This window comes from Pongo abelii, chromosome 14 (assembly GCF_028885655.2).
Source record: "Pongo abelii isolate AG06213 chromosome 14, NHGRI_mPonAbe1-v2.0_pri, whole genome shotgun sequence".
NCBI lineage: Eukaryota > Metazoa > Chordata > Mammalia > Primates > Hominidae > Pongo > Pongo abelii.
Window position 1 is genome coordinate 75,506,503 of NC_071999.2, and position 12,626 is coordinate 75,519,128.

The window sequence follows — 12,626 nt, forward strand, 5'->3', positions numbered from 1 at the left end:
TGAGACTCAATCCTTCAGAAACTAGAAGCTGTTAAGATGAAAGCATTGTGATTGTAATTGAAGTGTAAATGTATCCCAGACAGCACAGATCTTGTAATAAGTGGAGGATTATAATGCTGAGCTTTGTTATGCAGGCAGAATGTACTAAGTGATTAAATGTTCAAGTTTCAAGTGTACTGCTGTATAAGATTTGGTGAATAGGAAAAAATAACATTTCACGTTTTTAAAAGCTTGACTATATATGTAGACATATATATGAGAATCAGAAAATGGCACTAAAATTGCATAGATAAAAGTAGTACTATAAGATGCACCATTTTTATTCAAAAGAGAAAGAATAGGACAGATAGGCCACTGAAGTCACAAAATCCAGCAAGTTCCACCCTGCTATTATCTCTTATCCCTCCCTCCTCTCATGACAATTTCTTTGGCTTAATTCCCATTTATTTTCTTCCTGATTGCTCCCATAACCTCCTAATTACACTGCCTAACTCTATTCTTAGCTTCTCAGTTTCATCCTCTGTCGTGATGCCAGAATAATATTTCCAAAACATAAATGTGCTCATGGTTTTATCCTGAAGTTTTTGTTTTGTTTTGTTTTATTATTTCTCCTTATCTTTTGGTTCAAATTTCTTGTTTAAGCAAGCTGGTGTTCATAATCTGACCTTTTCTGGTTCTCTTTGTTTTTCAGTTTGCCATCTTGTTTGACATGTCCTCCCTTATTTACTACATTGCTTAAAATGACTTTTATCAACCCTGCTTTTCTAAATTTCTGTCACATTTGAAGATTCAATTCAAGAGCTACCTATTATATACGGCTCCTCAAGTTTCTATTGAGTCTCATTTGACTTGGCCACGCCTTCACTATCCCCTTACGATGTGTAGTGGGTGTATCCCTGCCACAGCAGATACCACACTGCTGCCTAATTTTTGGTAAACTTAGAAATCTTTTCACAAATTTTAAGCTGTAAGACCCTGATTTATATAACCTTGTGTATCTAGATCCTGGCACGAAGCCTGGAAAACAGCAGAGGAGCAGTACATATTTGCTGAATACATGAATTGACAATCTCTGTAGAGAAAAATAAAATTGTAGAAACAGCACAGGATAGTACAGTGTTTTAACAACATATTTTAAAAACTACTTGTCAAAAACTTTCTTACATTTTAAGCAAAAAGTCTTCTGTGGACGATACACGTTTAGAGAAGACAGAGATTCCGCTGTTTGGCCTTCTCTGCTCCACCTCTCCCCGTGTCTCCTGGGACAGCTCCAAGATAGAGCAAAGGCTTCTCCGGTTCTGGTTTTAAAGCTACAGTGATGGTAGCAGTATCCACAGGACACGTATTTTAGTATAAAAACTGCAGTAGAGTTTTTATACTAGTATATAGAGTTTTCTACTAAGACTAAGTTTTAAAACTAAGACTCTTCCAAAGAAGCATTGTGACTATGCTAAACAGAGTAGAGAATTCAGCAAGTGACCATTCATCTGTATGTTAGAGCAGTTTCAAATTTATTTTTTGAGGAGAAACCTGGTCTGTGTTACAGTATATCCTTGGAGCTGAAGTAACTTCAGCTTTCACAAAAGGGCACTAACTTACTTTCTTTCAGGGCATCTGTCATACATTTACATTAATTGAATAATAATAATACAATTTGTAAATAATGTCTTTATTTATACTAACTGACTTCCCAGAGTAACTGAAAGTAGTTATTTTGGTTCCAGAAAATTGTTTTGTTCCTTGTGTTTCCTTTGGGCACCATGCAAATTATAGATGCCCAATAACTGTTCAGGTAATTAACAAATTAAGTGTTCTGAGATGTTTTGCCATCAGATTTAAAAAAAAAAAAAAACTACGTTAAGCTAAAGATGTTCTGAGGAATCTTTGAATCTTCTGTGCATTAAATTTGAAAGGTTTGTCCACCTGTTTTTCCAGTTACTAAAAAATCTATGCCTCCATTAAACCACACACAGAACTCTATAGTTAGGCCATCAGAATATAGCGAGGGATGTCATAAAAAACAGTTCTATGAAACTCCTAGTGGTGTCTGTCATAAAGATACTGCTCAAGGCATATTTCATTATATTTTATAGTGTCCTCTTTATGATGACCCTTGGGAGAAGTTTCTTTCAGGTTTTAGTAGCAAGAATAATTGCACTTCTCCTGGGTAAATTGGTTTGCTTTTATCATGGATGTTGTAAATTATGAAACTGATCAGATTTCTCTTTTTATTTGGCCTCCAGAAAACTTAGAGTCAAATTGAAATTTATCTGGTAGGAAGGCTATAGACTTTTATAGTTTGATTTCTTTTTCAGACAGCTCTGATAATAGTTTTGTTTAATACCACTACAGCACTTTTTCTTTTCTTTTTATCTCTGCATCTAACTTAAATAATATTCCAATAATTTTGTATTTTTATAAGTTACACTAAATCTTTTGGTAACCAGCAGCGTTGTTTGTACAAACTGCTATAAGGAAATGGGACCTTAGGAGCTGGTATCAGATCTTTCACACTTACCTACATATTATTACGTAGGTGTTATTTTTTTTTTTTCCTTTACACTTCATTGAATTTCTCAAGTTCTCCTTGCTGTTTTATTTTTCCATCAAGCCTCATTTTAATGATACTTTGTTTATGGTACCTACAATGTAGGTTCTGGAAATTAATTGTTTTAACATCATTATGTGTTATTGCTAAAAGAGAAAATATCAATTCACATTGAGTTTCTTACATTGCTCGCATATGTTAGCAAACTCCTTATTGTCTATGAAGATCATAAAACAAGAGGCCTGTTTGCCTTTTGTACAATCTCTTTCTTAGGTTTATTCAATCATCCATTCAGCGTAGGTTTATTGAAACCCTGATATATGGCCCTGATAATCATCGTGAGGACAAAATGGATTTGAATAAAAAAGCTCGCCATATAGGAGATACGTAGAAAAAGTGCAGTATCTGGAAAATGATAGTAATCAACTCTGTAGAATCCAGCTTTTCAAGTGGACCTAAAATATTAGAAAGGAGTTTAAACCAGAAAATGGGAAATGGAGACATATAGTACTCTGGCCAGTGAAAACCATATAAAGACATAATCAGGGAGTATAGTATGTGATGCCATAGTTGTCAATTTGATTGACAACAAGCACAGAAAATTTGTGGGAAATAACATTGAAAGGGAAGTTTAGGTGAGATAATAATGGAGTAGAGGTAGTCTAAAACTTTGATGGTCTTATATGTATGATATTATCATTTGAATATATTGAATCTCACATGAACACACATACATACATACATACATTTTCTACATATGGGTTAAAAATGCTTATTATAAAGAAAGATTTTGGCAACAAATGTAAGTTGCCATTTCATAAGACAGGATAGCTACAAAAATAAAGACTAAACTACTATTTACTATGGCTACTTCATAATATTTTAAAATAATTTTTCTAGCTAAAAAAATGTAGTTTTGTTTTATCCTGAATAGACAGAAGTTTTGTACCAGTTTTTTTTTGTTTGTTTAATTATTTCCTGGACTTAATATGAACATATTTTCTAATATTCATTTCTTCTGTGCATTAATTAAATTATGGTTTTCCCCATTAATTATTGTTAATAATATATATAACTCTTTTGAAATTTTATTAGAAATATAAATTTTTATATGAAAATTAGCTGAAAACTAATGGTAATATTGTATCAAACAATATTAGTAAATCCCTTCAACTATCATCTCTTTGTTATTAAGTTTAAAATATGGATATTAAACTATAGCAACATATTTTATTATTGTTTAAGTAACTTTAATTTTGTTTACTTCATGAGCAGCTAATATCAAACCAACACATTATGTACTATATGGTTAACTCAAGAAATCTCTCTCTCATGGATGTCTACTGAGTTAAGACTTATGTCTTACCATCTTACACTCTGTGACCATTAGTCAATTACAGTAAACTCCTAGTCACGGTTCTAAGCATTATGGTAGGAAGATAAATCCTTTGTCAGACTACTACATAATCTCTGGCTAGGTTTCAATGCACCAGAGGATATAGAATTTATTTAATTATCCATCTAAACAGTTATTGTTTAGAAAGATGAGTTCTTAGGAGGCTCATAATGTCAAGTACCTGAAAAAAAAATGGGGATCCTGGAATTTGGCTACATCCTCTGGTTGAGGTTGATTAGGTAAGTATGAAAAACATAATCTTTGGGTCTAATGTTTTGGATCTAAGATTTTAAAATTTCTAATTCCTTAAGCATACTTTGCAAGCAAAGTTTTGAGAGTTTCATGATATATGCATGGTTCTACTATTTTAAGGATTGATATAGAGAAATTCATCTTTTGACTTCTGAGACAATGTTTTTCCTGTTATGTTATGTACTAGATTGAAATGAAATTTTCAGTCTTCTATTTCATTGGATATAAAGGTACAATGTAGGCCACAGTGGCTGTTTCCCCAGAGGGCACAGGTAAACCTTGACCACAGCTTTGATGTTCTCTATCAAGCAGCTTTTTCATTTTTTACAACAGGGGCAGGCTGATAATTTTCAAATCTTTAAGATCTGCTTCCCTTTTGATTTTAAATTCTGTCTTTGATTCATTTCCATTTTCTTGAATTTACTATAAGCAATTGATGGAAGCAACGTGGCTCCTTCGATACTTGGCTTAGAGATTTCTTCTGCCAAGTGTTTTGCCACTCACAAGTTCTTCTTTCCACAAAACACTGGGATGCAAACACAATTCAGCTAAGTTCTTTGCCACTTTATAACAAGGGTCACTTTTCCTTCAATTACCAAAAACCTATTCCACATTTCAATCTGAGACCTCATCAGGATGGCCTTTACTGTCATAGTTCTACCAACATTCTGATCACAATGACTTAGGTAATCTGAGACTTTCTCTACTGCTCTCTTCTGAGGTCTCACATAAGTTGCCCTTTACAGTTTGTTCAAGGCAATATCAGTTTATTCTAGTATGCATTTCAAAATTTCTCCAGCCATTATTCATTATGTAGTTCCAAAGCCTCTTCCACATTTTTAGGGATTTGTTATAGTAACTCCATACCCCTCGGTATCAATTTCTGTCTTACTTATTTTCTGAGCTGCTATAAAACCATCTTAGACTGGATAATTTATAAACTACAGAAAATTATTGCTCACAGTTCTAGAGACTAGAAAGTCCAACATCAAGGCACCAGCAGATTTGTTGTCTGGCAAGGGCTCCTTCCTTGCAGACAGCATTTTCTTGCTGTATTCTCATATGGCTGAAGGAGCAAACAAGCTTCTTCTGGCCTCTTACAAGGCACTAATCCCACTTATCAAGGCAGAGCCCTTATGACCCAAATACCTCACAATGTCCTCCAGCTTTTAATATAACCACAATGGGGATTAGGTTTTGACATATGGAATTTGGGGGGACACAAATCATAGCAGCATGCCTTCCAAGGGTTATATTTAATATTAACCTAAGAATATGACCTTAGATGGAAATAGAGTCATTGCAGATATAGTTGATTAAGTTAAGAAAAAGTCATACTGGATTGGGGTGGACCATAATCTAATGACTGTGGTCTTTCTAAGAGAAATTTTGAGATACACAGATACACAGTGAGTAGAACTCAGTGTGAAGAAATGAGAAACACAAAGGGAAGAAGGCTATCTGAGATAGAGACAGAGATTATGTGTAGTTATGCTACCACAAACTGAGGAATAACAAGGATTGTCAGTAACAGAAGCTGGAAGAAGCAAGAAAGGATTCTTCCCCAGACACTTTAGGAAAAAACATGACCCCGCGGATAATATGACTTTGAATTTCCAGTCATTAGAACTGCAAAAAAGTAAATGTAATGTCTTTTAAGTCACCCATTTTGTGGAACTTTGTACAGCAGATCTAGGAAACTAACACACATCATTGGAGAGATCTATAAAAATTATAATTTAAAAAAATTACTTTAAAAATCTCAAATAAACTTAAGAAAGCATCACAACTATTTCCAATCTTTAAAATAAGAATTTCTAAGTTATTTCTTTTATAGAGTAATTCCCTTAAGAAATACTAGTTTTCCTATGTCCCTTATGGAGGATAGCAAATATCAAGAGTTGTAAATAAAATCCAGGTGAGCACCTTAAGAGTAAGGCTGCATATATGTTGCATAGGTCATATATATATATATATGTATATATATATACACATATATATATATAAAATATATGTATGTATATGTATATGTATGTGTGTATATATATATATATATAATTTTCTATTGGTTTTTAGAATTTAAACTTTCTAAAAATGCAGAGTTGAGAAAGGCAGCTCCCTTCAAGTATCAAGAGTTTTTAGTAATAATTACCTTAATGTTGCTGCACTGACATATTGCTGTCAAGATTCTAACTTTTTCAGGCTTTAAAACGAACTTTACTGGGCTTTTCATTATTTGCCTTGCCTGAATTTTTAATCCCCGTGTCAAAGTTGCTGACTGAACTGTTGAACACTACCTTAGAATTTCAAAGGGAATGGAAACTCATTATGAGACTGTCACAACTTGTTATTTTACTGGGGAGAATGCTGAAGCTAAGAGGAGCTCACATATAGTCATACTCATGGTCAAGATAAGGCTGGGATTAGAAACTCAGCTTTTTGTCCTTGAGCTTATGATACTTTCCATTATACAACCTGGCCTATCTATTATTTGATTAATTTTTTTCTGGTTCTCCTCACCCATCTATTTTGAGCTTAATGTCTTACTTTGACGTATGTAACATATATGCATCCTTACTCTTAAGGTGCTCACCTGGATTTTATTTACAACTCTTGATATTTCTGGGTCGCACAACATGGCATGGTGACTATGGGTGATTTAATTTGGGGAGTTGGACAGGATTTAGATGTCAACTCTGCTACTTACTAGCTGTGGAACATTAAGGAGTTGGGTTTCTTGTATGTAAATGAGGATGAAAATAGCATCCATGATAATGCATTCTTATCAGAATTAGGTATGAAGACTAAATTAAATTTACTATCCTTAGAGGAGTGCCTGTCTCATAGAAAGGAATACATAAGTGTTAGCCATTACTATTCTGCATCTGACCCTACCCTTCCCTTCAGCCTCCTCTTGCTAGCTCTAGAGGCTACATTAACATTACTTTATTTTCTCTATTTTTCTGATTATTCAGTCATTCAAGCAATAATGTTTTATGGGATTCTTTCTCTATGCCTAGTATATGCTTAATACTAGGAATATATATATTAAAAAAAAGAAAGGCTCTGGCCTTAAGAATTTTACTTTCTAGTGAGGGGGATAGTATAGTATTATAAATAATTACATTCATTTTATAATAAGAAGAAAAATTTAGTAATTTGAAGAGGGTGACAATGGAAGTGAAATAAAAGAGACCAGACTACATTTTTGTCCTTTCTGCAATAACAATTTCCAAAAAAAGAAAATGTTTGTAATAGATCATGGATTCAGAAAGCACTAAGAAAATATTGGTGTCATCTGGTCCAATTCTCATTATCTAGACAGAATATCAAATAGGAATTACCACTATCTAACATATTCTTAAATTGGAAACATTCTTTGAAATCACTTAATTTAATTTACATTCCATGCACTTTTACTGTGCACTGATTACCCGGTAATTATTTTCAGTGATGGGAAACCCACGACCCTGTGAGGAAGCCCCTATCACTGCTGAATAGCTCTATTAGAAAATTGTCCTATTTTTGAAGCAACATCTGCCTTCTTGTAATTTTCTTTCATCCAAGGGCAAATCAATTACTATTCTGTTTGTCACCTTTATAAATCTTTGCATATTAATATTTTTCTTCCACACACACACACACACACACACACACACATATATATGTATCTCCTTGTAAAGGCTAAGAACTACCATTCTTTAATCTGTATAAAAGGTCCTAATTTTCAAAACCAGGAAAGGAGGCTAGAACTAAAGATATAGTTTTAGTTGAAACTATATATGTCTCTGAATATACCTGCATTTTTCTTATTGCTTTAGAAAAGATAAAACAACAATCAGCAGATATTTTTTGACTCTATATTGCTTCTTTGCATACATTTTAATCTTAAATATACAAACATATACTTGTTTAATTAATATTATTCAAATTATACAACGAAGAAAAGTATTCAAAGGGCTGTTAATGTGTACAGGTTTAACGGTGTTTTCCTGTTTTCTCTATATTTTGTTATCAGCTCTTAGGAAATAAACACGGAATATAATTTCTTTAAGTATTCAAATTATATGTTAGTTTCTTCCTTAATAATGGCAATATGCAGAAAAGTTACTAACTGCCATACATGTTTTGTTATCATATACATAAACCCTCTGCCGAGTTTTCCTTACCTAGAGCAAAATTACCTAGATACAACTCTGCCGGACTGAAGTGAATGGCTGCCAGTTTTCTTTATCAGTTCTATAGCACCCACTAAGTGGTAGCTCCCTAATTCATAGTAACTATATTTTTACAAAATATGAGAGTATTAATTTTTTAAAAAAGAAGCATTTTATAATTATCTCAAAACTGTTTCTAGTATCAGAAATAATTTCTGGTGAACATCTTTCAAGATTATCATACACGAGAAAATAAAATTTTGTTATTTTAAGTCCCTTAAATATATATGATTCTATGACTGGAAGTGGTCTCAGACAAAATGCTATTGAATAGATAAGAGGAGTTAGAAATTATAGTGGAAATAGCATTGACTTTTTAATAAAAAAGGAATGATATTCTAATTCTGATCCTTTCTAGTCATGATTTCCCAGGGAAATGCATTTAATAATTCTAAGACATCATCTCCTCACCTTGAAGATAGATTTTATAACCACATTGAGTTAATAAACATTTTGCTGGTTTGTTTAGAATATCAATTGATGTTAGAAAAAAATAATATTTAAACTTTGGAATGTTATGCAAAACATTTGCAACTATTTTGGGAAGATTCTTTAACTCTTGTAATCATTTGGTCTGCTTCTCATACTGGATATATATTGCTCAAAAGTTTAATATGTGATACCTATTGTCTGCTAATGTAGGAGAAAGGAGCCTATAGAAATAATTTATAAATTTTATTTAAAAAAAAATTACTCCAGTCAGCTAAACAATACTACTTCTATTTTTTTGATTTAACAAAACTAACAAATTTCTCAATTTGTTAATTACTTTGCAAAGTTTAAATATGCATGTATAAATTATTAGAGTAGTAGTATTTATTTTTATAATTAGTAATATTAGGTACATTAACTTCCTGGTAGAGCCTAAACTTATCTCTTCTGCCTCTTTGATAAATTGCTGAACATCGGTATTTGCCAATATTCTTTAGGTATCTAGCAGTCATTGAGAATGGTGTGAGCTAGAAGGTTTAGGAGAAAAGATAAATCTCTGTACCATCTTTATAAAAGCCATATGTTTTTGACAGCTTAGAAGAAAATAGTATCATTGAAAATTAAATCATGAGACAATAACATACCTATGTGTTGAGGTCTGTTTCTTTTCATTGCAGTAAACTGTCCAGGGCACCTGATCATATAATTTTTCTGAAATGATTTCCAGTGCTTGATGAAAGAACAAAAATAATGCTCCTCTACGACCTTACTAGAAAAAGAAACTTGTAATCCAAGATAGTATCTCTGCTTTTCCTGCTCTAGGACATCTTTCAGAAAAGTGGCTGGAAGAATCTACTTTGATCTGTAAGAAGGTATGTATATTGTGTCAGGTGGTGCTCATTCTGTACTTATAGAAAATTGAAAAAAAGTTTATACCCTAACTTCTCAGAAAAAAAAAAAAAAAACAACTTTCCAGGAACTAAAGAATTTTATTGTCAACCTAAGATTTATTTAGTCTTTTGTCCTTATGCTTATAAGCATAAATGATACTTCAGGAAAGCCTGTTATATGCATAATCAGAAATAGTTAGACAGTTGGGATAAAAAGTATGTGTAGAAAGAAAGAAGTCAGTACAGAAGTTACTTACATAACCACATTGACTATTTTGTAGTAAAAGACAGCGTTAGCATTATTCAATGAGGAATACATTACAATTTTGCAATTTGAGGTCTAAATGGTCTCCACAGAAGCATGTAAAATTTTAATTATGATTTTGCATTCATTTATCGCTTAATAAAAGAATTTAGATTATTTCCCTTCTGGGCTGAATAATTTACTAGTTGCTTATAACCAACATTTAAAAATCACAACACTATATATTCTTACATTAACCTATTTTTGAAGCTTTTCTGAACAAGAGAAATAATTATAATAATTGTCAAAGAAATTCAGGAGGAAATGAAAAGCAAACTATAAAAATTAACACCAACAAAACCCTAAAATGGAAACTAATGAAATAATATAATCTACTTTATAAAAAAAAATGGAATAAAGTGATAATCCGCTTGGTAGCTACATAAATTTTTAAGAAATATTTCTCGAGTTTGTCAAATAATAATTTAGTACCTGCCATTAATGTATCTCTTAGCAAACAAAAGAACCACTAGCTACATTACAACATATATTGTTATGTATGATGCACTAAATATGAAAGTTGGTACAAAACATAAATGAATGGAGCATTAATATATTTTGTACCTAAGATGCAGGAAAAATAAACAAGGACTGAAATTCATACCTCACATTTTCATCCTGGATGGTCTCAATTCTGGAAATGGCTATTTATTATTTCTTCAAGCATTATAAATGTGCAATTATTTACTTATGTATTTATAGGTATTTATTGTGCATGAAAGAGCACCTTTTTTTGGGAAACACAGTGTTGGAGCATAGGGACCAACAGACAAAGGGTGCCCAGTTGCCATCTTACACATCACGCTCCAAAAGACACATAGGATGTTTGCTAATAAAAATCAACTGGAAAATGGATTTCACTGGGCAACTCCACCAGCCTCACCTGGGGGTTAGGAAATCTCCCAACCATTTTCCTGATGGCAACTGTGGTATATGAGATAGAGACCCTAAGGGGTGCCTTCTTGTTTTTTATAAAGAACATTTATTTAGATTTTTTTGAAGTCATTGTGTTACTTTTATTCTATATTCTCTTATGGCCACCAGACCAACTTCTATTCACGTTGCCTTGAGGTCTGCACAAGAGAGGTCATCTTTAGCCATGATGGAGTTGTCCAGGATTATATCATTGGCCAGCGTAATCCTGCTTGTGCAAATCTGAAAGATGTGCTTCTTAGTCTTTCCATCAGGTAGGGGGAAATCAAATTTCTAGTCAATACGATCTGGTCTAATAAGTGCGAGCTCCAAAATTTCTATTTGTCTTGTGGCCATAATATCTTTTACATCTCCCCTTGAACCAAATCCATCCAATTGGTTCAACAGTTCCAACATTATTGGCTGAATTTATCTCTCACCACCAAAATTTGAGTCATATCTTTTTGTCCTAATGGCATCAATTTCATCTATAAACACAATGGAAGGTGCATATTTTCAGCAACTTGAAACAATTCCCATATGAAATTGGGCCCGTCACCTCAGTAATTCTTAAAAAGTTCAAAGCCAATCAATCCCAACAAAATGGCTGAGGTTTGGTTTGCAACTAATTTGGTCAACAAGGTTTTAGCTGTGTCAGGTGGACCATAGAGAATGATCTCCTTAGAGGACTTGATATTCATATTTTCATGACATTCAGGATGTGTGAGAGGAAGCTCCACAAATTCCTTAATTTCCGGGATTTGGTTGGCCAATCCTCCAAATTGGCATAGGTCTCCTTGGGGACCTTTTCCACCTTCTTCACCCTAACTAGCACCTCTATCATGGCATGCACCTTGCGGTTGAGCAGAACCAAGCAGCTTGGTTCCAGCAGATCCTTGTCTACAAATGACAGAATGCTGATGTAGTGTTCTGAGCTCACAAATGTAGACACGGTGGTATGACCGTCATTAATGATCTCTTCCAAGGTTCTTACTGATGTCAGAGTCTCCCTCAGATCAGCCACTTCTGATCTTGCTTTCCTCTTCTTGCTTTTCTTCTAATGGTTTCATTTTTTCCTTATATCTAATGAATTCTTCCTCCATGAGAAGGTAGTCTTTAATTCTAATTTCAATAATTTAAATAGACACTGAATGTGAGGTGTTACCAGTTGCAGTTTGTTGGCAGCATCTGGTCCCTTTGTTTTCCTATTTTTCCCCACTCTAGTTGGTACAAGAGGTTCACACTTCTTTTCTTGTCTGTGTTAGGACTCTTGCCTCCTCCAGTATCATGACCACCACTCTGACTGTGACCCATCTTGCCTTGGCCACTCAAGCTGCCACTGTCACGGTGCATCTCTCACAGAAGCCCATCCTATTGGCACATTTAACAGAGCCATTAAATCACTTTGATATTTTTCTGATTTTGTAATATAAACGGGTTGATTTGTATATTAGTTTCCTATTGCTGCTGTAACAAATCACCATCAATTGTGTGGCTTTAAAAAATACCTATTGATTAAACTGCAGTTCCGGAGGTCAGAAGTGCAGGCAGAGTGTAGCTCAGGTAGTTTTCTGCTTCAGGTTTCACCCAGTGAAAACCAAGATTTTGGCAAGGTTCCTTAATTTTTGGAATATTTGGGAATAATCTGTTTCTGTTTTCTTTCTTTTTTTTTTTT

At 33.4% G+C, this 12,626-nt stretch overlaps 1 protein-coding gene and 1 pseudogene across 1 annotated transcript in view; both read right to left on the bottom strand.

The window, feature by feature from the left end:
- The window catches only part of KLHL1 (kelch like family member 1), a 423,432-nt gene that overhangs the window by 189,051 nt on the left and 221,755 nt on the right, over positions 1-12,626 (bottom strand). The gene's annotated exons all lie outside the window — the stretch shown is intronic.
- LOC100440750 (26S proteasome regulatory subunit 4-like) lies at positions 11,126-12,549 on the bottom strand (annotated as a pseudogene).